The 26,743-nt window shown below is 39.2% G+C and overlaps 1 protein-coding gene and 1 long non-coding RNA gene across 2 annotated transcripts in view; one reads left to right on the top strand and one right to left on the bottom strand.

Annotated features, from left to right (window-relative positions):
• LOC136852412 (uncharacterized) overlaps positions 1-26,743 on the top strand; it is a 336,382-nt gene that overhangs the window by 231,035 nt on the left and 78,604 nt on the right.
• Positions 9,952-13,570, bottom strand: LOC136828324 (uncharacterized). Its single transcript, XR_010850002.1, has 3 exons — positions 13,499-13,570; positions 10,342-10,725; positions 9,952-10,111 (listed from the first exon to the last, which is right to left on the bottom strand). It is a non-coding gene; the product is annotated as an uncharacterized lncRNA (long non-coding RNA).

Below are 26,743 nucleotides of genomic sequence, written 5' to 3' on the forward strand. Positions count from 1 at the left end.
CATGTGTAGTAGCTGCTGGCTAAGCCCGAAATGCAAGATATATGGTATTTCCTTTTTTTAGTTGTTCCATGGTGAATTTCCTCATTAATTCGTTAGTTTCTTCGTTGGAATTCAATATAGCGACTGCTTCGTGATTACTGTGACGTATTTCAATATAAAGTCGGTTTCAATGAGGTCTGAAATTAATTATTGGGTAGTTTGGCAATACCACCACCACACACAGCAACACTATCAACATCGTGCAACCTCCTTCACCAAACACTCTCTCTCTCTCTCAAGGCATCATTCAAACAATTTGGAGCGAAATCTGTCTATAAGGTTTTTAACTATTGCAAGAAAATTCATGCTTGCAATCTCTCTCTCTCTCTCTCTTATAAATTTTCTTTATGAATGGCGTTAAACATCAAGTTATACTAGAAAAAAACCCAAGTACATTTGCCACTGTCAAGTCTCTCTCTCTCTCTCTCTCTCTCTCTCTCTCTCTCTCTCTCTCTCTCTCTCTCTCTCTCTCTCCATTTTAATCAGATAAGTGCCTGGATATATGTATATATCGTGTTTATTTAAAGCAGTGAATTCAAGACAGAATCATTAATCTCAGGAAAGAAAAGCATTTTCAATGATTGTATACATACTTTCACAAAACAATTCGACGGAGAGGCAGGAAAAATTTTCTAAGTTCAAACCTTCACCCTCTTTACAGAAATCAAACACAGACAAATTGAATGAAATTTTCGTTTTTATCAATTCCGTCAAGTTTTCCTTCAGGTGCTTTATGGGATAGTGATCTCTTTTTGCCTAAGCACTCCAGGCTTTCTTCCAGGCACTGTTAGACGGATGATTAACCTGCAACAATAAATCCCCTATTTTTATCAGAATTTACGTGAATTTGGATCATAATTTATGATAATTATTAATAAATAGTTGTTTATTACCGCAGTGAAATCAGCACTGAAAACCTATGTCGACAATTTCTATGGTAGACCATTCAGAATTCAGCCTACACTTTCCCTCAGAAACGCCTGAGGAAACTGAAACGCGTTCGTTAACACGCACAAGAAACCGGAAGCAGCAGCAGCTCTCTTTACGGTGTCTAAAATTACCGTTGTGATAATAATTTAATATTTATACAGCCAACGGACACTATCTTGATAACTTATGGATATTCTGAAGTTATTTGTCAAGCTGACAGCCTACCATCTTGGCTTTGTGCGATAACGATTGCATACCAGTCTTGAAAACGAGGTGATAATCAGGCGGCTGAACGGTCTCTGGTTAACTGATGATGTGCGCATGCCCAAACCACACTTCGCCATTCATTTCCATGATTGAATCTCTTCACCTACTAACCTTTCAGTATACGTGAATTTCTGTTCGTTGCAGAAATCTGTATGACACTGTCACCTTTCTCCTGAGCAGAGAGTCTTCTTTAATGAATTCAAGACAGAATTATTAATCACAGGAAAAAAAAGCATTTTCAATGATAGTATACATGCCTTGCACACGACAAAACAATTCGAAGATGTAGGGAAATTTTTCTGCGTCCTTCAAAGTATTCCCGGGGCACCGCTGGGTTGGTCAGCAGCTAATATATATATTATATATTTGTGTGTATATATGTATATATGCATATATATATATATATATATATATATATATATATATATATAATATATATATATATATATATATATATATATATATATATATATATATATGTACATATATATAGAAAATTTGATGTTGAACAATATTGCTAAGATTAGGAGAACGATTTCTTGTACAGGCATTCAAGATAGACAACCGTGTCATCAAACAGAAATTACTAACAAAAACTTTGAAAATCATTGCAAATACAGTCAAATTAATTGTCATACTAATTTATAACAAAATGGAAGAAACGAATAAAAATAAATACAAAATTGCAAATGGAACATAAAATAGAAAAAAAATTATAAAAGATAAAATAGGAATACAAAAGAAAATTATATTTAGAACACAAATTTGCAGATACAAAGTAAAAATTACTGTTAACCTGTTGAGTGCCTTCGGAGAAACAAATACAGTTCCTAATTGTATGCCGGACAAGTTCTTACTCAACTCTGGTTTCATCTTTATGCAAATACATTTGGAAATTAGGAAGTCGGTTCTGTTCAAACAGACAGACAGAACCATAACATCTCGGTCAGTGAAAGGATGGTTTACTAAAATGTTCTCGTTTCTTGTTGAATAAGGCGTCCTTCTTGGTCTTGGCACTATTATTCATTATCCGGTTAAGATTTCGTTGTAGCTGAACTATCACTGCTTTCTAGAGTAAAATAGATTTCTTATTAAAAGTGAACTCTGTGAATATGACTATAGTGTGGATAGTCTAAACATGCTTTAAAATGTTAAAAGATCAATGCTTACTTTCTTGGCTTTGACTGTGACACACTCATGAAATATGTCATCGAAATTCGTTGATCTTCGATGTTCATTTTCACTACCTGATAGGATAATGCATTCAGACAGCCTTGGTTCATAGTTCACTGCAACGTTTACAGTAATAAAATACAATCAAGGGACGAGGACCAAAAAAATCGAGGGCCTCGTGGTTCCTCCGGCCCTGTAGAAGTTATCTACTATCGTCATAGTTTTAAAAGATAAGCATTTTTTGTTACAAGTATATAATGGAGAGTGGTAACGTTTATCATTCCTGTTGTCTAAAAACACATCCCTTTATCAACAAATGTCAGCTTCCAAAAATAAAGCCGTTGTTCAGGAGAGATGACGTGTATATGTACCGTATAGAAGTGTATACTTGGTGCATGCTGCATACGTATTCTTACTTTGGTGTGTCATACTACAGATAAAGAGCAGAGACCAATGCTTCAAGTTGCTACCCCGAATGACAAACTTTTCTGAGGCATCTGTTGGCTGTTGGAGTTCAGATTCAATTTTTTTGTTGCCTGAAATTTGCGAATGAAGAAGAAAATCATGATTTAATTCCACTGGTTTTGATTGAGATGAATATTTGTGACCTCCTGAAAAACAAATCGCTTGAAATCCAAACTTAAGAGTTTAGATGACTAAAATTTCACTGGCCGACCTTCCATTTCTTTCTGGATATCGTTCGCACTACTGCAAAAATATCCAAACATGGTGATGTTCAACAAGTGGGCATATATTCAACTAACCAGCGAGATTTTGGACCATTTCATCTATAAGGATTTCGGCATTTATGCTTCCATCTGTAGCATAATTTAATTTGCCTGGTATTGCTTAACTCTCTCTCGAGTTAATAGGGCATTGTGGCTATTAGAATTATATATATATATATATATATATATATATATATATATATATATATATATATATATATATATATATATATATATATATAGTTACATATTGGTCTGGTTCTGGCAAGGTGGAATGAATATTGATTTTGAAATTTGCCTTAGGGGCCACTTACCCAGAACCAAATATATAAGCAAATGTAACAACCAAGATGACTTACCTTATAGTTACATCTAAGCCAATAGAAAGGTCACCATGAAAGCCCGTGGTTACACTAATTACTTTATTTCACATAGTTCAAGCAGGGGAAATAAATCATGACTGGTATGCAACCCAGCAAAATACTCTTAAGACAAAATTTACAATTAACTGTCTTGCAGAAAGAAATGGAAATTTTATACATTTGTAACGCAAACGGGAGCCCATGGCCTGTGAATACACAATTTACAATCTGACAATCAGTTGCAGAAGCAGGGGCTTGCTTGTAGCAAGGTTGAATTAATTTTTTTCTAAGGCAATTTCTTACAGGTAGGCTGGTGACAGGATCACGAGGGAATGAGATAACGTGTCTGGAAATACATTTCCCAGATAAGGATTCATGCATAAAAGATTGTCTCACTTGCAATAATCTATCACAGTGGAGGAATGATTAACTCTATGTCACTGAGCAGAGGATTATTTCATCAACAATAGACTTAATTCATATGGGGAACACACATACTGGTGTTCAGCAAGGGATTTACTTTGGTAGATGAATTCTAAGGAAGAGAAACGAGAGATTTAGTGAGAGCAACAGTAACTGGTACTCAATTGCTAATTTCAGTCTTACCGGGCAAATCCAGATTGCAAAAGCACTTTGCAAGAATAGCTAGATGGTCCGCTATGTCTTCAGTTAACAATGAAGGGACTGCATGTAGTCCGGGTCGCTTGTGACCCATTTACCATTGTGGCAGCGTGCCAAGACAAAGAGATATGTCCCGAGATTTGGGGAGTAGCGTGTGTGAGGACTGAGTAGGTACTGCTTTCTCTTGGTCTCTCATTGGGTGGTTGGTCATCTAAAGGCCCTGAGGCCACGGAAGTGGCAAGTCTCAAGGAGGGAGTGCCCGGCAGTCCTGTAAAAACAATAAAGAACCAGCAAAAAGGAGAGCACAGAGATCTAGGTCTTGGGACAAGGGTACAGAGAGACAATACTAGTATGCCTGTCCCCAAATGAATCACTTAATCTGCCTACCTGACTCGACCCTTCTCAAAACTGTGCCCAAAAAATACCACTTTGCTTTCAGTCCCATAGGGCATGGGTACCCTCCTTAATGGATGGGATGTTTGCTTTTACTGCATGAGAACATGAAGACGAGAGCAGCGTACATTTGTGACAGCTCCCCCTTTAATCAGGCATTCACTCCAGTTTGGGCGTGAAGGCCTGTACTAAAACAAGCTGCTCATCTTGGTTATGTTATTTCCCTCCCCTAATGGGTCTTGCCCATGCAGTGCAGATAAGTAAGGTGATCTACCTAACTTCTAGGGTGGGATTATGAACTTCACTAGCTTGCTTAACTTAAGTTCCCTAAGACTAATTTCAGGGTGTCTGCGGGTGTTTAACTATCTGTCTCTGACGACAGTGAAAGTGCATTCCTAGGCAAGTTTTAGATGTACAATTGCACATTATCATTAAAAACACAACATATCATCAGGCTGCCGCAGCACCAATCTAAGTGACAATGATCTAACTATACTGCAGTATTATTACAAATCACAAAAGTTCTTATGCTATGATGTACACAAACATGTTAAAGAATAAGCAACCTGAAGGGTTAATGAGTGCAGCACCATGTATAAGTGGCTAGGACAGGTCCTTCAGCTTGTGAAGCTAGAGGACAGTTCTAACTCAATACACCATATGGACATGGTAGTAGAACCCATGAGAGAGATATCCAAGCACCTTCCTCTGGAATTTGGGTGGCTGGTATACGCTACTAAATGAGGCACTGTGCCAATGGTGCCAGGAGCATACTAGCTCTAATATATGGACATACTTTGTCATTACTCTATTAACAAAATTCTTTCTGTTACAATTGCAAGGTTACTACTACTACTTTACATGATCTTGTCTAGGATGTGAGGTATGAGAGTACTTAATCAGAGATCATTCAGGCTACCCTCTCTAGTTAGTTGCCAGGATCACTCTGTGATGGAAAGGCACTGTGCCCCAATGGACAACGAGTGCCAAGGAGAGCTCGTGGTTATAGTAAGCTAACTGGATCTCTTCCACCCCTTTTTCCTCTTCTTTGGGTTCCTCCAAGGTCTATCTATGACAGTCCTAAGGTGTGATGAAGGCACTGACTCTGGGGAAAGGCCAGAAATGCTGTTGGGAGAGAAGTCAGGGGTAACCCTAGAGGCTACTAGAAGGCTCCTTGCTCCAGCTGCTGTGACAACGGAAGCAAGGGCGGTAACAGTTCTGCGTCCTGGGAGGACATTTCCTGGTCGACCAGAGAATGTGTAGCAGTAGTGTCCGTTAGAGGTTCATCCTCTGAGGGCGGAGGTGATGAGGAAGAAGAATTATCTGGTGCTGGAGGCTCACAATTGGTGATGACCAACTCAGTTAAATTTGGTGGGTCTCCCAAAGGAGGACCAGTGATGTGATCTGGCACTGGCACTGACACCAAGTCGGGGCCAGGCACAGGGTACAATTTCGGTAACTGCCCAACATCCGTCATGAATGAAGACTGGCACTCCTCAGGGTGCCCAAGTGGCACTGGCAGAGATTTCAGGTTAGGAGTGCCTGACGAGGCACTCGAGGGTTCAAAGCCCCTAGGTGAGCCTGAGTTGGGCTGAGATAGAGATTCCTGTCCCAGGGGGAGGTCAGAGCCTCCAGAAACATTTTCTGTTTTGGTGACAGCTGTGCGGTGCTTGCCTGGGGCATCCAGACCAGTTCATGGAGTACCCTTTCATTTTACACATCTCACAGCGGTACTGTGTCATGTTAGCTTCCTTGTGCTGTGAGGGAAGAAGTTTTTGGTGGCTGTCCCTTCAAGATGAGGGAGGACTCGGCTATGTACTGGGAGTGCCCCTTCCGTTGACCAATTTGGGAAGTGGAAGGTGGTTCTGTTGACAGTGGCATGCCCACTAACGTGGCTGTGCCCATGTCAGGTGATGCTACAGTCGATGCCTCCAGTGCAGAGGTATCCAGGCAACGGAGGGGTGTTGGGGGAGTCCATCCCCAGAGGAGGTCTCGACCCAGCAGGAACTTGACTCTATGCTTAATTTGACTCACCACGCCGATGCATTGGTTAAGTGTGCCCCAAGGTATAGTGACCTGGAGCTCAACTGTAGGGATGGACTTGGTGAAATCCTCCACCCAAGTCATTGTCCAATGGGTCTTTTCATCTACAGTGGCACTGGCTGGCACTTGGGACATGGCAATCAGACAGATGTCTGATGCAGTGTCCAATGTAGCAGGCAGATCAACTGGCATGCTAGAGCCATCAGTGGGTGCCACTGAGATTGCCTGAGTATACAACCTCTCAGGGTGAGGAGTGCCAGCAGAACATGCCGCAGCAGGCGTGGCACTGATCACGTTGATGTGCTTGGTAGTGGTACCATGCTTTGGGCAGGCATGATATCCGGCACTGTAGTGACCGAAGGCACCACAGTCCTTGAGGTTTACTTGGAAGTGGATGGAGAGGCACCATTTGTGTTCTTGGGCTGCTTAAGAAGGTGTTGCTTGCTAGCACCCCCTTTGAAGTAGCACTCAGATTCTGAGTGTCCTTTTTATGGCAGTGGTTACATACTGGAGGTTTTGAAGGGAGTCCATTCTTTGGGCAAGCTGGCCCTGAGAGATATCTGGGTGACACTATGCACTGGTGAGACATGCTGGAAGACGGGTTATAGGTTTCCCAATCGTCAGCCATATGACAGCCTTCCATGAGTGTTTTGGGTTGCTTGTTGTTGAGGTACACAGTGAGAGAGGCCAGGAACACACTGGAAGAAATCTTCCATCATCATCCGGTTAAACAGGTCCTTGAACTCAGTGCATGTCATGGATTCGAGCCAGCGTAGACTAGCTCAGGTCTTCTAATAGGCCCACTCAGCCCAGGTCTGACCAATTTCTTTTGGGAGGCTCCTAAACCATTGTCTCCATTTCTCGGGGGTGATAGAAGCCTTCGTTATTACCCTCTGAACTTCCTCAATGTTTCCCCTCTTACCATTATCCAGCAAGCAGAGGGCAGCCTTGGCTTTACATGTCATATGCTTGGAGAGCAGTAAGGCCCTCTCATCTCGGTGGTAGTGTAGTTGATGAAGAGTGCTTCTACCTCCTCCAACCATGCCTCTGGCTCATCTTCAGTCCACTTTGGTACCAGTGAATTGATACTAGATATAGGAGGATTAGGCAAGGCAGGTGTGGGGTTAGTGGGTTGCTGTTGGGCTAGAGCTACAGCACTGTCTTGGTGGGCTTTCGCAAGCTCAATCTCCTTTTCTTTGAGAGCTAGCTTGTATTTCCTTTGTTCTTCTCTTTCTACCCTTTCTCTTTCTTCCCATGTTTCTCTCTCCTTCCTCTCTGTTCCTTCTTTTGCCTCTTTGTACCTCTGTTACTCTTCTTTTCCCTTCCTCTCTTTTTTTTTGCCAGTTCATACTGCCTTTGCTCCTCTCTTTCCTGTTTCTCCCTTTGGAGTGAGGCATCTAGTTTTTCTTGTGCCCTCTTGGTGAGCTCTCTTCCCAGGAGACCCACCTCCTTCCCCACCAGATTCATGAAGGTTTGGTAACTTTCTGTCGACGTGTTTCTGGTAGATTAGGGCATATTAATAATTTAAGGAAGTGTCTCTTAATTTTGGTAACACTTTGATGGAATGGCACCTTTCAGTAAGGTGGCACTGTGGTTGAGTGTGCCATTCTAAGGTCATACTAACTAGAGCAGTGCTTGGTTAGCAAAATCCTTATGGGTGGACAGGCCATTGTTGGCACTCTGTGTCTCAGTCCACAGGTATGGTTTGTGTATTAACACAGGATTCTTTCTTGGTGGCACTAGGATGCCAGTGTATTTCAAGGAACAACACTAATTGTCGTACAACAAATTGTACGAAGGGAAATGGCCCTCAGCCCAAAGCAGAGTGCACTTGATCAGTAAAAGAAATGTTAATTCACTTCAGGTGGGTTACTCGTTGGCAGTGCCTTAGATTAATGGCGCTGTGAAAGGGGAATCCCTTTGGTTGGCACTCGTGGGTGACTACTTCCTGGGCACTAGTAATGTTGCTCCCTTTTATGTGGAGGGAGGAAGACTTGGGGTGTGCACTCAGTGTGCAATTTATTGCTTACAGTATACATAAGTCTTGACAGTACCCACTCATGTGACACAGTTTCAATAAACTGTTGTTAATTTTAACTTACACCCAAAATTATTCTGTGATGCAGAGGTCTAATTTTGGCTGTTCTCTCTCTTTTAAGAAACGGCTCAAGTACCCGCTCAGTCACCTAAAGTGCTTAATGGAAAAGTGGATGAAGATTATACAAGGGATATAAGTATGTATGTGTATAGTCAACAGCACTACGCATAAGAAGTCAAAGGAATAGGAAATACACGCTGATGAACACGGGCTATCCCAGGGATTGAATTTAATGTATAATCTTGGGTTTGATTTCTTTAACTCGGCCTTGTAAAGTAATAGGTTAGCTTTCAATAATACCTAACAAACCATACCCACCATTAATTTGGGTAAAATAGCGTACAGATAAAGGATAACTGATTTTTCTCTCTCTCTCTCTCTCTCTCTCTCTCTCTCTCTCTCTCTCTCTCTCTCTCTCTCTCTCCTGACTGAGAAGCGGCTATAGTATAAGGTTGACTCGTTACCTCTAACTAATTAAATGGACTTCACTCTCACTGATTAAATAAAAGGTGTGTTCTGGTTCCCATTGCTCTAATTAATTTGTAAAAGATTTTCAATTTACTATGTGAGATTTACGTTAGTTGTGTGAAAAAATGGAAATATGCTCACCGGTGTAGTCATTGAGTGACAGTGATTGGAAATGACAGCTCAAGGTCGTACCTTTCCTTTGACAGGGCGAGTCACATGGGACTGTTTACAAATAAGTGAACTCAAATTGACTGCTGGAATCACATGACTGCCAACAATTAAAAACAATTAAGAGCCAGCAAAAAGCAGAGCACAGAGATCTAGGTCTTGGGACAAGGGTACAGAGTGACACTACTAGCATGCCTATCCCCAATGAATCACTTAATCCGCCTACCTGACTCGACCCTTCTGAAAACTGTGTCCAAAAATACCACTTCACTTTCAGTCCCATAGGGTGAGGGGTACCCTCCTTAATTGGTGGGACTTCTGCTCTTACTGTAAGAGAACATAGAGATGAGAGCAGCATACAATTGTGACAGTATATATATATATGTATATATATATATATATATATATATATATATATATATATATATATATTATATATATTATGTATAAATATATATATACACACACACATATAATTATGCTTGAAGGTGCGGATCTAGTAAACTACCACAAGGATGTTGCTGATCTGACTGTATCACCTGCAAAGGAACAGGGGCTGAAGGTCTTACTTTAGAAGGATTTTGGAGAGAAACTCTCAGGACAACTAAATTACATGTATTTACAATACAAAATCAGGAGACAAGGAGGGATACAACAGGCCACGGGGTGTCCTGCAGCAGCACATATAAAATGAATAATGGACGTTAGCTGGGATTAAACTTCAATGGCACTGTTCATAAGGTTGCACTTGGAAATTTCTTCATTGTAACCAACAAGCATACAGTCGTGGCAGAAAAGTTCACAGCAGCAAGCACATCTTTCTGCAACAGGGAAAGGCACATGATCACTTGATAAAATAATGGTAATAGCGAGGATAAAAGGCTAGCGCTGAGGGTGACAGAAATCCTCTTTACATAAAACACTACTGAATAAGCTTGTGACACAAATTTAACATGATAGGTCAGGTCCATGTAGAAGTTGCACTTGGAAACAGAAACGTTTAGGACAAGAAAAAGCTAAGTGACTGGACAAGCTCAATTCCTTACTGTACCTTAATTCTGAAGAGGTGGCTCCTGTGGTCGTACCAAGGGAAGGGTGTGGGGTCGGCACTGGGTTTTAAGATACTAGGACTGAGTCATTCAGCCACAGATGGATGTTGTCTCTGAAAGAGTGGGCAGTCAAATATGTGACTTGCTTAGCAGTGTTCTGGTCTCTCTCGATGTCCTGGGATGGGGAACTGTTTATCATCTCATAAATTTTCTGGCTTTTGAGCCCAGAAGTCATCCAGATGCATTCTGTGACATCCAACTTTTCTCTTTTGGCGAATGCTGGGCGGTTAATCTGTGCCTCAAGTCATATAGGAGGCACAGACATCTTAATCAATGTCTTGGGTCATTCAGGTGGCTAGGCATCTCCTCCAAGTTCAGGTCAGTACCTGGAATAAGAGGTTTACCACAGTCACGGAGCTCAAGAGAGGATTAGAAGCAGCAAGGGGCTAATAGAATGAGATTGAAGGGGGAAATTTTTCCACAACTGACTGTCAGTGTGTCATAACAAGCAAACTCAATGAACAGAAGCTTATTAAGTTTGTTTATAGGGAAGTTTTACTTTATTTTTGAAGGGAGAGTTGCCTTGGGAATGTCAACTCTCTTAGCAATATATATACGTTATATATGTGTTTAAAGTTTTTATGATGGATGTAAAGCACGTGTCAGGCTTTACAGACGGGAGAGTGACTGGTTTGGTGTAAAAATATGGCTGAAAAGAGTGTGTAATGTCTCTATGGTTGTTTGATATTTTATGGGTGGAGTGATCAGAGAAATTAGAGAAGGGACAGTAGATGTAAGTGCAAAGTTGTGAGATAATGAGAGTAGGCTGACTGGCGAGAGGAAAGAGAAACTACAAGCTAATGAAGGAGTTTGAATGTGTCTGCAGAATAGAAAGTTGAGAGTAAATGTGAGCAAGAGTAAGGTTATGAGAGCAAATCTGAACATAGAAAATGTAGCTATGAGTGTTAAATTGCATAGTGGAGAGTCGAAGCAGTAGAATATATGGAGATTTGGTTGTAAGTTTTTTAAATGGTGGTAGGATGAGAGAAAAGGTGAATGACAGGGAAGGTGAAGAAATAAAGGAAGCGAGATGTGCAATAAAGACTTGGAGGAAAGTAACCAGATGCCAATATTGGAATATAAGAATAGATTGTTGAGCCCACTCTCATCTTTGAAAGTGAAGTGAGAATGCTGAATGCGAAATAAATAGAAATGGTAGAAGCTTTAGAAATGAATGATTTATCTAGTGTATATGTGGCCTAAAAAGAATACAAAGGATGAAGACTGGAAGTACGCAGAAGTGGCAAAGGGTTAGTGTAAATGAATGGATAGATCAGAATTTCTTGTGATGGTTGAATTATGTGGAAAGAATGGAGGTTGACAGAATGGTGGAAAGAATTTCGAATCCAAAAGTGTTAGGAAAAAAAGGTGATAGGAAGACCTAGAAAATAATGGTAGGTGATGTAAAAGAGATTCTGGACAGGTGACCTCAGCAGTGAAGTTGGCAGAAGGCATATACAAGACAGAGGTGATGGTGCAGTTAGTGTATTGGGGACATCAGTGTGCTGCTGATGAACCTCCTAGGTCTATGAAGTGTCCGACGTTGTGGTATTCTCTGTACAGAGGTTCATCCACATTTCCTCTGTTTTAAGTATGATTGAGGACAGTGACCATTGTGTTTACTTCTGGACCATCCTATTACTGGAAATCACTGTATATATTTACACACACACATATATATATACATATATATAATATATATTATATATATGTATATATATATGTATGAACTTTATCACTTACACAATTGTTCTGTGCATTAATACAATGTACGGACGCCAGACGATGAGGACTGTTAGTCCTAGAAAGCCTGTAACTTTTCTTGAATAAATATCTCCGCTAGATACCATCCACTGTAAATGAGGTCCTGTTATATAAATATAAATTTATATGTATACATATATATATATATGTGTATGTATATATACATATATGTGTATATATAATATATGTATTATCTATCTATCATCAATCTGTCTATCTATCTATCTATCTATCTCAGTTCCTCGTTGGGCGAGTCGGTAGAGTTGTTGCCTTTTCGCTAGCCCAAGTTCAGTCTCCGCCCGGCTAATGAAGAATTAGAGGAATTTATTTCTGGTGATAGAAATTCATTTCTCGGTATATTGTGGTTCGGATTCGCAATAAGCTGTAGGTCCCGTTACTAGGTAACCAGTTGGTTCTTAGCCACGTCAAATAAGTCTAATCCTTCGGGCCAGCCCTAGGAGAGCTGTTAATCAGCTCAGTGGTCTGTAAAACTAATATATACTTTATCTCTCTCTCTCTCTCTCTCTCTCTCTCTCTCTCTCTATATATATATATATATATATATATATATATATATATATATATATATATATATATATATATATATATATATATAGCCATAAATATCAGTTAACATCGAATTCAGTTTACCTTGGGAATGACTTACAGACGCCCTGCAGAAGGTGAACGATAGGAAGAATGGAGGAAAAGGGCGTCAGAGTGATTACCAAAGCTAGATGGTAGAGGAAGGAAAGAGTCGGTCAAGCCACCCTAATGCTATCCGAGGGATATCATCTCTACTCTCTTACGAAACTGAAAATATAACTTTTGAAGATGAACTATGAATAAGAATGAAATAAAAATGTATAAACTCTTTTTGAAGATACAAGAAAACATTATTGAAATTCTGTGACTGTCTAGATCAGAGGTTCCTTACCTTTTTCTGGCCATGTCCCACCCAATCACTTCTAAAATCCTGATGCTCCTGTGGTGATATATACTGTAATTCTTATATTCACGTGGAGGAAGCCCAAAAGGCCATTAACTTGGTTTAAACATTCTCGATTTGCCACCCACCCTTAAAAATCAAATTACCCCCACCAGGGGGTACACCCCACTTTGGGAACCACTGATCTAGATGCTGTGTGTGAGAGAGAGAGAGAGAGAGAGAGAGACACAGAGAGAGAGAGAGAGGTTCAGCATTCCTTAATCTCGCAGCTTAAATGCCGTATGACAACGCTAATTATAAAGAAATTGCTCGTTTACTACTTCAGGGTACAAGTGTTCTTATAAACGTAACATAAACATAAAAACTCTCTTCCGAATGTTCTTTACCTTTCATATTGTGTCTTGCATCTTTCTCGTCATCTGATTCTATAGAAATAACCACAGGAAACACAAATCACCAAGTAGTAATGATAAAGAAATAAGGCCATTGCTGTACCTTCAGCATTATCAGATTCAAGTCGTAAAATGCGTCTATCTTTTTCTTTTCTTATCAGCCCCGTCGGCAACGATGCCGACGATTCTGATGAGTCACTGGGAAGTCCAAGGCCTTGGGGAAGTCATACAAATATTCCGTCATATGAATTCGTGCTGTATCCCAGCTACAGTAAGGTCGAAAACAAAGAAGTCGTCAGCTGTCAAAGTCGGCGGGGGTGCGGAGGGGATTGAGTAAGGGCCTTTTGTAAAATATATATATGTTGCAGGCAGACAGTGAAACCAGGCATTTCCTAAACTGTCTAAAATTTCAGGCAAACAGCGAAATTCACTGAGAGACATTTGATCCCCCAGGGGCTAATACTAAACACGGCAAAATACATTTGATGCCCGAGGGCTAGTACTAAACACGCGAAACAGTGTAGGTGAGTCACTGTTTCACCGTGTTTAGTACTAGCCCTTGGGGAACAAGTGTCTCTAAGTGCATTTTGCTATCTGCCTGAAACACCCAAGACAGATTACTTTTGCCTCGAAGGAAAGATCTTTATCAAAAATGGGAGCGGCCTTTAATCTTTTAAACCCTTGTTTTTAAGTCGATAGACAGATGGTCTATCGATCGGCTGGCTGGCAGTAAATGAAACACAACAGAACAACCAACAACAACAAAGGAGGGGAGGCAATTTGCTAGCGAATTCTTGCTAATCATAATAATATATATATATATATATATATATATATATATATATATATATATATATATATATATATATATATATATATATATATATATATATATATATATATATATATATATAATATAATATATATATATATATATATATATATATATATATATATAATATATATATATATATATATATATATATATATATATATATATATATATATATATATATATATATATACATATACATATACATATACAGGGTGTTTCCTGAAATTAGAGCCCCCTTCTACAGCATAAACTAAAATTGATATGGACAAAAACAAAAGTAATTCAGAACAGGTATTTATTTAAGTTCCTCTCTGAGTATTTAATATTTTGTGTGGCCTCCATCTGCCTGTACCACAGCCTGCATTCTTGAAGGGTATGATTTCAGCAAATCGCAAAAAAGCTAAGACTCAAACTCCATTTCCCTGAGCACTTCGGTCACCTCTCCTCGCAGGTGCGCCTGGTCCCTTGAGTGAAAAGGAGTGTTCTGAGGTGTGTGTGTGTGCGTGGGTGCAAAACCTCGCATATGTTGTTTTCAGTGGCGGGCACAAGACATCGGTTGACCTGAAATGCAATTTCCACCAGTACAAAGTTCGAAGGGAAATAGATCTTATGGCTAAGACTCTCAAAGGTAAGGAGAGCAGCCCACTTACATCCCTAATTCGCCCTTTGTGCTTAACGGATATCTAACCCCCACCGAAAAACATCCGATGCTGAGGCTAAGGAGTGGTATTGTTTCCCCCCGAATCAGGTAATCTGGGGGGATAGGCCTATATCAGTTCACTTCCCTGTCATGGCATCTTCTCAGCCGTCGTTAAATTTGATTTTCTATCTAACAGGCTAAAGGGACGAATGGAAAATATATAAGAATATATATATTTACATAAGGCCCCTTCCATATTTATACATACATACATACATACATACACACATATACTGTATATATTATTGACTGTTGATAACTAAATGAAAGCATCTTCGAATTTTAGGCCCGGTGCTGGGGTTGATACCTAATGGATAATGTCACTGTCTCACGTGTCGACCAAGAATGGTATAGTTTAAACTGCTAGGCAAAATTCCTCAAAACCTTTGCAAAAGCAATTTCAGAATAGTTGAAGAGTGTTTATATCTTGATAGATCTGCGATGTCTCGTAAAATCGAGTGTGGCCTAGAAGTTGTCTAGGATTTTTCCAACTGCTTTTCTTGACCTAATAAGGGATTGGTTGCCAAATTAGGAAAATGGGCCACGACAAAACAGAAAAACCCGAAAAAATTAGCCAGAGAAAGGGATTATTTCATCTATACTTATTGCACAACATTGTCAATTACGCGACTGATGTTGCCAGGCTTGTTGGTAGGCGACTGGTGCTTTCAGGTGACCAAGGCGCCAACTAAGGATGCATATAGGGCAGCATCAACTTCGACGGGTTACATCAGAAAATGCAACTTCCGTAGACCTTGTGAAAGATAGTAACTCCAACGAGACTGCTTTTGTGGCACCTAATAAAAAGAAGAGTGTAACAAGGCTCTGCAGCGTGGAATACTTGCAGTTAGTTTTATTATATCACTGGATTCAAATGGAAACAGTAGATCTCCATATATGGTCTGTCATGATGATATTGTCACTGAGAGTTTGAATCATAATAAAACTAAGAATGTGTTCGGAAAAACAGTACACCATCATTACAAATAAGTCTTTGCAATATTCCCAAAGAAAGAATGAAGCCTCACAGTCATCAGTAAAAGCTCTGTGTCCTTTTACAACTGTTAATGAGAAAGATTCATTGTCAGTGTATCTCTCAGCATTTTGTGGCAAATGAGAAAGTACCCCACATTACCTGAAAAGGTTATGTTTCCATCCTGTTTGGATGTCATGCTTAATGAAAAATCTGCCATTAGTGCACCTCGCATAGTGCAGAGTAGGCATTCTTAAAGGGGTTTTGCAGCGTCCTTTCGGCCCCTAGTTACACCCACTTTTAGCCTTTTACTTACCACCATCCCCGCTTCCTTTCTTCAGTCTTGGTGTCCGACCATTGACTATTACTTCTTAGTGCAACTTTGCGACTTTCTCCCAATTCTATCTTTAGATCCATGTGCTTCATCTACTTAATTTTCACTGTCTAAAGCGCTGAATGGCCGGAAGTGCCCCAGTGTCAGGCTTGACAAACTAAACCCAACAAAATCAGTCTTCTGAAAAGTGAGTGGTAGCAGATGTCTTTGACAACAATATCACGTAGAATTTGTTTTATTTAGAGCATTTAGAAGAGCTTATTACACGACTGAAGTCTACTATAGCTTTTCTAAGAAAGATGGAAGAAAGCATCAATGTTACAAATTGTGCTACACTTTTAGTTCAGTCAGATACCAGTGGCAAAATTATGTGTATTGGGACTTGTTGTGTTGTCTAAATTTGACTATATACAGCTGGCTCAGGAATATTTACTGTATCAGAATCTTGCCTTGTTGAGCAGTGTAAATTTTTAAAATATGCAAAGCGATTACAAAATTATGCAGCAGGGTTGGAAAAGATTTTTGGAGGTAGCTGATAACAGTGCTATTTGGATTCGCTGCTTTACACTTCGACAAGTTCTGGTATTTTTGGAATCTTAACGATTCAAACTTATAACTCAAGGAAGAGCGGTAATATATTCCAACACACTGAATATACGGAAGGGTTCCAGAAGAATTTGAGGCAATGGCAAGCAAGAAATAAAAGATCAACCCACCTTTCATGTTTTCAACTTTTACAACACACTGTTGAGAACGTTTTCAATGAAAATATTTAAAAGAATTACAACTCGTAGTATTGTCACAGCTCAGTCTCTATTCCTAAGCCTCAGTAACTATCGTCCAAAGTAGGGGTATGATGAAATCGTCTCATCGAATCGGCAACAGAGTTCAACTTCGATCCTGAAGGTGAAGCTGAATTGCTGCGTCTCAGTGGTTCATTTACATTGAAGAATGAAGCTGGGCAAAGAAATATCATTTTGGATTAACACTAAACGAAAAGTTCCACTTTTAGGTAACAAGGAGATCTGACATTATTTCTTTTTAATAATAATAATAATGCTTATTTGTAGCAATTAGCATTTTCGACTGTGACTCGGTTAAAAGCGAAACATTGGAACGGCCTCAATACTGCACTAGACATGCGTGTATCACTGTCCTCCTGTATTTCAAATTCAAATCACATGCTTACATATAAACAAACACATATGGCACATTGTCTAATATCTTTATTTAAATTACAGCGCTTACAATACATTTTTACATTTTTTGCAAGGTTGTCATGCAAAATCTGTATTTTTTCTACATTCTTCCGAAAAATAGTAATATGTAATCTAATTGAAGAGGTTCTAGCTATAAATATAAATTTATCATGTGTCAATAGTAAATAAAGGAATATACTTCACAGAATCGTAATGCAAAATACAGTTCTTTTCGTAGGTCACAGTAAATAAAAAGTTTGAAAACATTACCCTAGTCCATAAACAGTATTATAATCTAATATAAAATTCGATAACAGGTTCACTGAAAATATCCACGTTCTGGGTAATTCTCTTATCAGTACGTATTGAACACAACTGTACATTGGGTGTACGTGTTCGCCGGTCTTTCTCCGCGCCCTTGGCGATGACTTTCAATTTCCGTGCTTTGATATTTCAGTCAAGTACACCAACCCAATTTATAATGCACATACATACGTACGTACATACATAAAACACACACACACACGCATATATATGTGTGTGTGTGTATTAGAGTTACGTAAATTTTAAGTGTCCTGTGATTTACTTAAGTGGTCTTATTTGTCTCTGAGTATAATTTAAGTTATCGGGATTCCAATATCTTTTTGAAACATTAGAGCAAATTTTGAATTCTGAAGAGCATGTAATATGCATGAGCAAGAAACTCGACAGTGGCATCAAGAGTGTACTTTTTATTGTACTTGATGAATGCAAGAGCTCCTCAGATTGAGAGAAAGATGCCTTTGGCTTAGAGGAGTTCTTTTCTTTGTGTGTGTGTGTGTGTGTGTGTTGTTAATTGCAACATCTTGGTTTGTGGATATAATCACAGCCTTTTTAAGAAACCGTCATAGAGATTCCCGTCCAAAAATATACGGTCATTGTAGGAAACAGTAGGTAATTCAGACTTCAGGAATTCTTATACGGAAACACACACACACAAACACACACACTGCAATACTTGGAGGCAATGTATGTCGACTTCATAAAACTAACTTGAACATCCAAGGCAGTTGGAGTACCATAGTCCCGCTCAAATAAGAGTAGGAGTCGTCTAGGATCATATACTTCATGGTCTTTTTACTTACTTATGTGGCTTTTAATGTGTCCTTCATATATATACTGTATGTAATGACGGTGAAATTTTTTTAATCTACAGTACATGCTCTTCTTCGTTGTCACTTAGTGATCAGGTTAACATAAGGCAATGTAACATAACCGGTATATACAGTATAATTATTCCGAGCAGAACTGAACTCTTGATAATTGTATTTGTTAAGGTATCATTTCTTTGGCCTTGTTGTTGGTATTTCCGCAGCTTTTCGAGATCCCTAAATAGTGTATTTTGAGTCTTGGTGCTCTTCAAAACTAGAGTATGGAAACGCCAAACTACTCTTTAAGCCCAATTCCCATTTTATATTTGCAAACGCTGTGGAAAAGAGGAAAATCCCGGAGAAGGAGGTTAAGTATAGGAAGATTACTAGGAGAATATTAATAAAGTCAAATTAGCCCCTTCACACTCGGTGATAACATTTCAGCTGAGAATCGTTGAACAGATTTTTGTCTGCCTCTGTCACACCTAACGTCTTTTTCTCTTTGAGGGCGTGGGGCTGAGTTACCTTGGCTTTTTTTTTTTTTTTACTGCTTAAAGAATGTTTTGAGTCGGGTTCACGAGAGAGAGAGAGAGAGACTTGAAAATATTTTTAATAAAACGTTTACACTTGTACAAAACTTTCTTGTATGGGCGGTGTTTATCATTTTTCTCCCTTCCCTTTTGGGAAACAGATTTGTATGCACTTCCTACCAAGAAGAGTTTCGTGTCCAAATATTGTGACAACGATTACAGGAGTCTATTAACTATTAAGGTAGCCCCAAATGAGGCACTTAAAGTAAATGGTGTCGCGAATGGAAAACATACGGAATCATACGGTACTGTAAGTTAACGCTTCACGCTTGTTCATACTGAAAACACGCAACGAATGGAAACCCAAAGAAAGCCAAGATCTAGAAAAATTTGGAGAAAGCGTTCTGCAAAACGATCGGACGCAGGACGAAGCGAAACGTCAGGCAACACAGCACAGACCACGCCCCGGTCGTTTCGACGTTGTCTTTAAACCCCCCCCCCTCACCCGACTTCGGGTGGGGGCGGGTATAAATATACTTATTTTTAAGTCGGGTGAGGGCGGGTATAAATATACTTATTTTATAAATATATTTATACAGATGTTTACAGTATATATTTGTACAGATCTTTTAATAAATATTAATGAAAACAAGAATATGCTTAGTTCATATTCAATGTTTCGCCATGAAAATGTCACTTTTTGGCGAATGGGCCCATGGTGGCCCTTCGCATCTCGTAGAGTACACGTACACGTATGGTTGCCTGGCTGACGTGGAATTTTATCAGTGCCTCTTCGGTAATATGAGCTTTCTCATTGGTCTTGCCTCGGTTACGAGTCATTGTTATTGGTTCACGTGCTTTCAATCGTCGCTGCGGCCGGATGGCCAAGCTTGGTTTTTCTTCCCCCAGTTTATCATCAACCATTTCAACACTTAAACATTAGCAGTGAGGCCAGTCAGTCGACAGAGAAGAACGACCGCGTCCCCCTCGAGATCTGTCAACTTTTCGCCGGTTCAAAGGTAGAAATGGGTACTTATGAATTTATATATACAGTATATATATATATATATATATATATATATATATATATATATATATATATATATATATATATATATATATATATATATATATATATATATATATCATATACTTCTGTCTGTTGCAAAGAAATACATCTTCAATGGAAAAGAAACGTAAATAATTTGTGATTTAACGGGAAACATGCAGTGGGAAAGCAAGCATGTTGAAAGTAACCATATATATATATATATATATATATATATATATATATATATATATATATAAACATACATAAATATACAGATATATATATATATATATTATATATATATATTATATATACATATATATATATACATACATAAATATACATATATATATATATATATATATATATATATATATATATATACACATTACAGGTGAGATAACTTGAAAACGTTGCCGAAATAATGTGAAACACTAACTTACCGACTTTTCTTTGTTTTGTACGTAAATTCCCGATGGCTGCTACTAAACATGGCGTCCCTCGCAGCTTTTCGTTGTAAGAATCTAAGACTGTAAATTTCTCACACATTTTTGGTAAATTTTTAAAAGTTATCTCACCCCACCCATATTGCATCTTGTACACCCTTTTCTATGGTTTTCAGTAAATAAATTTCAGTAAACGATAGGTTATCACTAGTAAATAAATATCAGTAAACGATAGGTTATCACCGTGCTGAACGCTACCTTGGAATTACGGTAATTCTAAGTATTAGCTCCTCGCCTGGTTTTACCTTGAAAACTGGTTTTTCTACACTTTAAGGTGATTTTGTTTATTGTCGGCCAACTGTTATTTGCCCCTTAACTATACTCACAGTAAAGAGGGGACTGTGGGAACTCAGGGTTTTGGGTGGGGGAGAACACAGAAATGGAGCAGACATGTTTACGGTGTGGAAGCGTCCCCTGGAGGAGGAAAACGCCAGGGAGCCATCAATCACTAGGAGCGAGCGGCTGAAAGGGGAGGAAGGTAACTGGGGGCAGGGAGGGAGAAAACACCTCACGTGCCCCAAATGGGGGGGGTGTGTGTGAGGAATGGCACAACAGAGGGTGTGGGAGGAGGAGGAGTGCGCAACTGCAGAACGTGTTGAGAACAAGAGTGGGTATCAATGAAATTGGGGGGCGGCGCAACACTGCCTGGTACCTGGCACAGGGACAAATAACATGTGACCGACAAAAACAAAACTTCACCTCCTTTACCAGCAGCCTTAAAAGTGTAAAAAAAAAAAAAACAGTTTCCAAGATAAAAATAGGCACAGAGATGTACTTAGAGTTCCAAATTCATAAAATAATCTGGAAAATAAAACACAATTCAGTACGCTAAGAAAAGAAGCCCCAGTAAACTTTCCATAGGGACTCCAAGCCTGCACTCACTACCGAACCGGAGTCTAAAATTTGCCCATTTTTTTTTTTTAAAGGATGTGATCTTGACGCAGTTGAATTAACATCTCGTAATTGCTGGAACAACATGCGTTAATTTCCCCGTAGTTGACGTATGAGTTTATGCAGGTAACGGCCAAAGGTGGTGTGTTACAGGTTCACAGGAGCACGCAGCAAGGAATCAGCTGGTGTACTGAAACGAAATGCTTATCAGGCGGGTGCAATAGTTGGAAAGACGGTGGTGTAACCATTAAGGATCGCGTATGAATTCCCCCCACACCCCCTCCAATGGTGGGAGAAACTTCTCATTTCCTCCTGAAGCCCCTTTTGCCGTGTTTAGTACTGGGACCTGGGGGTTCAAATGTTTTTCGCCGTGTTCAGTACAACCCCTGGGGGTTCAAATGTATTTTGCCGTGTTCAGTACTAGCCTCTGGGGAATTACATTTCGCAAAATTGAAACTAGAAGGACCAGAAATGAACATTATCCCCTCAGCACCCCTATTTCCTCAGTAAGGAGACGGCCTCTGTACCAAAAGCTCCCCCTATGAGAGTGTGCATGCATGGCAGCATTCGAAATTGCAACAGTAGTGAAAGTTTTGTCTCTGTAATGGCTACCTTTGTCGTCTTGTTCCTCCTGTTTGTGTAAGGGTTTTTTTGTCTCTGTAATGCCGTATAGAGTAAAGTTTGGTCGCCTTCTCACCCCCCGTGGTCTACCCCACCCATAACCCCGCTTTCGCTAGGGGTCCCCTAAATTGTAGGGTAGTAACAAGCGAGGGAGCAAATTGTCCTGTCTCAGAGGTATACCCCACCCATAACCCCCATTCCCATCGGGTCCCCTAGCTTGTTGGTTGGAGGGAGCAAATCACCTGTCCCAGTGGTATACCCCACCCATAACCCCACTTTCCCATCGGCTCCCCTAGCTTGTTGGATGAAGTTCTGTCGTTAATTACAGGTTAATTACAGTCGTGCAACAAAAATTAAAGGTAAATCCATGATTAGCAACCAAAAAACTGTGGAAAAAGTTAAGTTAGAAGATTTAGATCTACCAGAATTACTTGTATGGGTAACGATATTAGTAGGAACTTGGTTTTTTTGTTTCTGTAATTGTTCATGGTGAATTTTGTATTTTTTTCCGCAACTGATTACCTAGCACGTACTCATTTCCAGTAAACGTTAATCTTTGTCATATGCTACCCCAAACCCCTCCTCAGCCACTGGCTTTTCACATCTATAGAGTATACCATGGAGTATACATAGCATATATACAGAACAAAAACTTATCAACAGAGGTTTACCCAGTCTTTCGTCATCGTATAGTCTGATGGTCTCATAGTACGAGTATGCCGATATTAGTAACGTATGTTTTAGTGTTACACTCAGATTTTATTTCCGTTTTCAGATACAGTAAATGCAAGAAAATCATTTTTCACATACACGTAAATGCAAATGTGTTACAGCCAGATGTAATACTGCATATCACATGTAAAAAGTCTTGGTAATTCTTAGAGACTCCGCACGAAGTTAGTTTATCAATGAATTTGTTTCACTGAACGTTATAGAAAAGGATGTATATAATGCAGTACAGGTGAGATGGAAAAAGCTCCACGGAACCTCGTGTAGTGACGGTAAATTTCTCACATTATTTCGGCAAATTTTCCAAGTTATCTCGCTTGTACTGCATCATGTATGCCCTATTCTATATTGCAGAATTACAAGTCTTTTTGAGTAATTACACTGATGCGGGTGATTGCATCATACAAGAAGCACAAAAGTAGAATGTCTCGCGTCCAAGGGCAGTGCAAAAGTTTATAGTACCATGTTAAACCTAGTGCTTTTGAAACCTAATGTTCCACACTGCATGCTGGGTGACAAGCACTCTGTGAACTTGTGTTTTCAGGTGGTTTGGGCACATGATTTCCCACCCACCCCCACCCCCAACCCAATTGGGAGTGGCATGACTGGACGTTGATTATTTTCGCCCCTGCCGCCCTCTTCTGCCATAATGGATTTACATATGTGAAGGCAAATGCCCTTAAGTTTGGCGAGATTTATTAATTTTCCTCTCTGGGTGTACGTATACATGTATCTATATATGTATGTAATATGTGCACATAAACATACAATATTAGAAAAGGTGGGAAGCAAGTGAATGTGAGCAAGAAATAAGAGGAAACAATTTGCGGCTATGCGAGTGATGGAAGTTGAAATGAAAATAGATAATCGCTAAAAGTTGGATTCGAGTAAATAGATGTAATGAAAATTGTACTCATCTTGCAAGGAAACCTCTGATAGTTATTTTAACCCCCATTTCCCTTCTAAAAACGAATATGCCAGTTCTCTTGAAGTGACTGAAGTGGAGGTTCAACATACTGAAACGTCTCGTTGTCGACTGAAAGTGGTCCCCAGAATTAAAACACTGTGGATTGCAAGGACTAGTTTTTAACTGTTTAGTAACACAAGAGTCTACTGACCTCTGTTATGATACCACTCATGAACTGTATCTTGCTCTGTCAAGATTTCTGTTGAGAACAGGATCCCAGGAAAGTAATATGGTCAGTAGCCGTCAAAACAATTCCTTCAGGACACTTTGTGGCATGGTATACTGCATTTAAGCTGTGTATGTGGCCATTCTTGGATGCAGTAATATATTATTAGCTAATTTAGAAAATGGACTAGAGGTAAAGAGAGTTTAAGTAGATTTGCCAATCATACCTTTTTAACTACCCAACTGACATTGGTAACATGACTGTGTATAATGCTCTATGTCTTGAGAATAATCAGCCCAATGCACATATTCTCTTTGTGTTGTGAGTAACCAGCCCAATGGAACTGAAAATTCATTTGATCAAAAGCATTGGTAAATCCCCTAAGCTATTTAACAAGCATAAAATTTTCTCGATTTCTTTAGATAGAATTACTGTGTTAGTATGGCTAAGAGAAGTCCTATGTATTAGTTAATCTTTAATAAACATCAGGTAAAGATTTAAGAATATCATAATGAACAATAAGATCGTTAGGACGTTCAGTGGATTGGTGATTTGCATTTAAACTTTCATATTGCCTGATACATCAGCAAGATCAGAGACTATAGTCAAAGGTATTATAGCATTCTTATTCACCATACTTTTTGTCTTATTTTCTTAGAGTACTCACATCTAAGGTATCGCTTGCATCGTCATCAATGGATTATCAATAACTGATAATTACTTTGCCATATCAATAAATTAAAAACTATTTTATAGATGCCTCTTCCACTTTGCACCTACTATTTTCCAAGCAAATTAACTTAACATTATCAGTACACTGAGAATCAGGTACAGTACAAATTTTGTAGCAACTGCTATCACTGATGATTCAAAATCTCTGAAGCACTTGTACTTTAAGCACAAGTTCCCTTCAGCTCTAACCATCTTGGAAGGAGTCAAGCACTACCCACTGGTGATGGAGAATCCAATTCAGTTTTACCAAAAATGGTTGAATTTGTTTTATGAGCACTCGGAACATTGCTGTGGAAGCAAATCCTTTATTTGCAAGCACATAACCTCAGTTTTATTAAATTTAAAAATATTTTTTCCAAATGGTTTGTATAACCAAAAACCCACCATTACTCTTTTGATATGGAGTGTTACTTGCCTTGATTTTAACTTTTTTTTAAAGAAACATTGTAGACTCTGAAGCTTACAACTTGGTATCTGTAGTTCTTGTCTGTTTTTGGTAAGAAGTTTTACCACATATGGTCACCAGTAAGCAAATTTGTAAAGCTCTTAGACTTCCCCTGAGACACACGGGGGGTTTGGTTGGGGCAGTCATCTTTTGTGGAAAGGTATGTAGAAAGATCATTGTTGCACACTTTCAGGAATTGCTGACTAACGATGAGGTCAGATACCTTTCATCATGTAGCTCTCTGGTTGACATACGCATCCGTCTGTATAGTTGTCTCCATTGAACATTTAAGCATCACCGGTGAAAATTTTCTTGAATGTAGCTCCATTTTTCTTGTGGAACTGCCTGAGTAATAGAGTAAACTTTGAAACCACTAATTAAAGAAATCATGTAATCCTTACTTTGATCAAAACATGACATTTCAACATAGGCCTTAGTCCGGCAAAATAAAGAATCCATGTAATCCTTACTCTGATCAAAACTAGGTAAATTTCAACATAGGCCTTGGACCCAGAGATTGCTTTCTAGTTTTCCAATATGTAGTTTCTGAATTTCTAGTTGAGCTTTATATCTTTCCCCAATTTTCTCCTTGTTCTTCTCAGTGGAGAACTCATTCCTCCTATAGTCAACTTTGTTTCTCTCTGACAATTCCTTTTACTACTGTCCCTTGTACTCAAGTTGTCTGCCAAGAGCCACTAGATCTTCTCGTCCAGTTCATCTTCAAAAATCACTTAATTTGGCCAAAGTTCTCACAAGATTCTAGGAAGATTGCCAAATGTCATGTTGTCAGCAGGTCTTCAGCAAACTAGATCTTGATTAGGAATCTTGTCAAGAATGCACCAGAGTGGATGAACATATATATTTATAAATGTTGCTTGTCAGTGACAAATTTCACTGTTAAATGTTGTGCAACATACATGCAGTCACAACAATTAGTGCAATAAATTTAATATCTGGATATATATATATATATATATATATATATATATATATATATATATATATATATATATATATATATATATATATATATGACCCCGACCTCTCGTCAGGTTGACTTACACTGGTCGGCTGCAGTACTGTGGGACATGCTTAAATAAGACACAGGGTGTAAATTTAACAATGATCTGTTTATCTACAACTTACACAAGGGTCCAAGTATCTTAGCAAACTAAAATTTACCGTAAAACCGAGAGAGATAGAGGCTGAGGGGAACCCAGCGGATGCAGCGAGGGGATCGTCTTTCCCTAACTGCGACAAAAACGCTCTGGCCCAAAGGGACGCCTTTTTGGGCATCTTCCTCCCACCTTGTAATACCTCACAACCCCCGATGTCTTCTCTACTGGACATGATTGGGCCTGGCACTTCTCCTTAGGCCTATCAGCCAATCAGTGCCAGGTAAGGTGACGCTAAATCCCAACGAACTTTTG

Source organism: Macrobrachium rosenbergii, chromosome 3, assembly GCF_040412425.1.
Source record: "Macrobrachium rosenbergii isolate ZJJX-2024 chromosome 3, ASM4041242v1, whole genome shotgun sequence".
NCBI lineage: Eukaryota > Metazoa > Arthropoda > Malacostraca > Decapoda > Palaemonidae > Macrobrachium > Macrobrachium rosenbergii.